Genomic DNA, 3,924 nt, shown 5'->3' with positions numbered 1-3,924 from the left:
TCTGATTGATTGCTGTCAAAGCAATGTCTGAAAATTAGTGAGTGTAGTTAGAACCAAGGCTAAGGGCATCCTGAAGGTCAAAGACAAAAGAACGTTGTTGAGCCTTTCATTGTTCATCCTCAAACCATTGGCCACTAGAAACCCTCATGCAAATGTGACAAATCATTTTTGAACAGACTGGGCCAAGGGCCAAAATCTGGAACTTCAAGACTCCATCTTTCGGTGGCCAAACATCAGAGGGTTATCAATCTCCTTTGGAGTCAAATTGGATCATTCATGGTATGGCATTAGGTTTTTCAAGAATCATTTTTGATGAAAACCAGAGACTCAATATGATCAAATCATTCTTTCAGCTAGGGGGTAGGATTTTCAGACGCCACAAAGAGCGGATCTTAATTTTTTCCACCCTACAAGACAGGACAATGGAACCCGTTGACAATCTTTCTGGAATTTCTCTATTGTCTACTTTTGTTTCTGTGAACTTCTTCTAAACGATGATATTGCAACGTCAATTTTTTGGGATTGTCAAGAAGGGTATCTTTGAAGATCATCTAAAGCTTTTAAAATACCTTCTTTGTTTTGACTTGTTTTGGAGGCACATTGAAACTCTTAAATTTTTCTTAGTTGGCAACCAAATCAGCAGGCAAGGTGATCAGATTTTGTCTGTGTTCTGTTTTTTTTTCAAGATCAAATTGACAAGGATACTTTGAGCCCTCCAATTGGAAACATAGATTGTTCATGTGGCTCCCCATCCATACAAACTAAATACTGCACATATAAATCAAAACAAACTTAACATTACATTGCTTAGTCAGTATTGGACCAAACATCTTGCCACTCATGATGAAATTTGTAACTCTTCGCACCGCAGCTGCCACGTTTCAGCTCTTTCGCATCCATCACTGTTTATTACTTGTGGTCACTCACGCACTCGAGAAAAAATACCACCTTTTTTCAGCTGTTTCGCATCCGAGATGGCAACTAACGGCTACGAAAACTCTGTGTTGTTGTGTACGCTTCGTGACTGACTTTATTGCCGACTAGTACACATTTATATATATGACTAGATTAAACATTTACAAGAGAGCATGAGCAACATGCTCGTCACCTGGATATCACATCCAACACATCTCCCTCACAAAGGGGGGAGCATCCGGGGTCTCGGGCCCACCATCGGGGTCTCGGGCCCACCATCGGGGTCTCGGGGCCGTCCCACACAGGGATCACGGGGCCGTCCCACACAGGGATCACGGGGCCGTCCCACACAGGGATCACGGGGCCGTCCCAACATAGGGATCACGGGGCCGTCCCAACATAGGGATCACGGGGCCGTCCCAACACAGGGATCACGGGGCCTTCCCAACACAGGGATCACGGGGCCGTCCCAACACAGGGATCACGGGGCCGTCCCAACACAGGGATCACGGGGCCGTCCCAACACAGGGATCACGGGGCCGTCCCAACATAGGGATCACGGGGCCGTCCAGGAACACGGGCCGTCCAGGCGGATCACGGTGCCAACCGGGCGGATCACGGTGCCAACCGGGCGGGTCACGGTGCCAACCGGGCGGGTCACGGTGCCAACCGGGCGGGTCACGGTGCCAACCGGCGGGTCACGGTGCCAACCGGGCGGGTCACGGTTGCCAACCGGGCGGGTCACGGTGCCAGCCGGGCGGGTCACGGTGCCAACCGGGTCACAAGGCGTCTGGGAAATGGTCTTTGACCGTTGCCTCCACGCTCCAATCCCCTCCATGGGGAGAGCCATACACTTTGCTCAATCCCCTTCACGGGGAGAGCCATACACTTTGCTCAATCCCCTTCACGGGGAGAGCCACACACCGTGTTTGATCCCGTCCACGGGGAGAGCCACACACCGTGTTTGATCCCGTCCACGGGGAGAGCCACACAGGAGGCCACAGCCGGACTGCCGACTGCGCCACGTTGTGTACGCTTCGTGACTGACTTTATTGCTGACTAGTACACATGTATATATATGACTAGATTAAACATTTACAACAAGAGAGCATGAGCAACATGCTCGTCACCGGGATATCACATCCAACACATGTGTAACGTCCATAAAGAACTTAACGTGGCGCGTGGTCATCTTGTGCCGTAAGAAATATGTCTGACTGTGAACGTTTGCGATTGAAAATGCTTCTAAAAGACTCTTCTAATCAAGTGATAGACAAATTCTCGTGACAAGTGAAAATGGCTCCTACTCTGGAGTCAGCTAAGGCTGCCGCGGATGGTTTAACAGCTTGAAACAGCTTGAAATCCGCGGCCACCAGAGCGGCCGAGGCCGCTATCGAATGCCCATTGGCGTTTGCAGGAGAACAGGTCAACACCCGCTTCAAGAATTTCAACTCTCAAACTGAGAAAATTATGGAGAAGCTCAAAGTGGCCATGAATCTGGATGCACCCGAGAATCAAGCTGCCTGGGCTGGAAAAGAATCCGAAATACTGGCTGATACAACATCATGGAGCCTCATCACCTCCTTGTCGTGTTCCTGCCTCTAAGCGCTGCCCTCGTAGCATATGACTGCAATAGCTCCCGCGATCCTGTGACTGCATTTAGACTTAACAAAGTCCCAGAATGCTCACCCAAAACCCAGGAAATCCACGGAAAACCTGTCCAGGTTCACATTGTACGACCTCTAGTGCCTATTACTATCCCTTTTGAATCCTGTCTGGTGGAGCGAACTCTGAATGTATATACATGTGGTATGCACTCTCATATCTCCCTTACTCCGGATACCCACATCACAGAAATCCTTTCTGTTTCGGCTAAAGTATGCCAGGCAATGCATTCCACTGGGTTCTATCAGACAGGTCTCGGATCTACCATCTCTACTCTAGTCAACGGAAGAAACCACGCCACATTAACGGAGGTAGGTAGCGTGTCAGACACTGGTGCCTGCACAGGAGGATCGTTCTCTAGAGCTGGTGATTCCCGTGCATACACGACTGCAGTGGTAATCGCCCAATACGAAATCAGATTGAACTAAGGGATGGCGGTAGAATCCGCACAAAAACAAGGCATTACAATAGCAGGACGGACCGTTACGAAATCCACCCCTACCTCGGGCTTCACTCCGGAATTGGGTGACGTATTCTTCTCCCACACTGCGAACTCTGGGTGTTCAGGGGATCAATACGTTACTTTGTATCGGGGGATTGCCCAACAAATCCCCACAACCCTGCCACTCACAAGCAGATCACCTAGCTCATTGTAAATACGGCTGATAAAGCCTTCTTACTACGGCAATTCCATACGACGGTTAGATGCGGATACAGGATGTACACTACCGATGTGGACAATGTCTTTGTCTCTTACTCTGGTGTCGATGGTACTATTGAGGGGACAGGAGAAGACTTCTCTCTATCATCATATGTTGACGCCAAGCTTTCAATAGTGAGGAAAGAGACGCAAATGAATGTAGAAGCCCTGCATAAGACCCTGAAAATGAATGACTACCTGCTGAAGCAAAATTTGATCTGGTCACTGATCTCCATGGCGCAGATCAACCCACAGGAGTTCGCGTACAGAATTACTGGGGGAAAGCCTGGGTATACTGCATTCCTCGGAGGGGACAGAGCATACCTGCTCAAGTGTAAAGCCGTGTCCGCTACGAACATAACAGAGACCGAAGGCTGCTTCAAGGAGATCCCCCTCACATTCAATGGTGGCCTTAGGTTCTTGGATACATCCTCAAGAATTTTAAGCCTTGGCAACTTTGAGAAACATTCCTCGAGCGGATGGATTATCACCATCGCAGTTGTTTCTTGGGCGAAGGCAAAGAGGTTTCTTACCTACATTACCCAAGGCCGTTGGGGCTATGGCTCAAGGAGTTGCATCTTGTATGAAAAGAGGAGCCGAAAAATCCATCAAAGTGAACTTCAACCAAAGAACAGAACCCCTTG

Source organism: Tigriopus californicus, chromosome 2 (genome assembly GCF_007210705.1).
Source record: "Tigriopus californicus strain San Diego chromosome 2, Tcal_SD_v2.1, whole genome shotgun sequence".
Lineage (NCBI taxonomy): Eukaryota > Metazoa > Arthropoda > Copepoda > Harpacticoida > Harpacticidae > Tigriopus > Tigriopus californicus.
Note: the sequence above shows the minus strand (reverse complement) of the source record.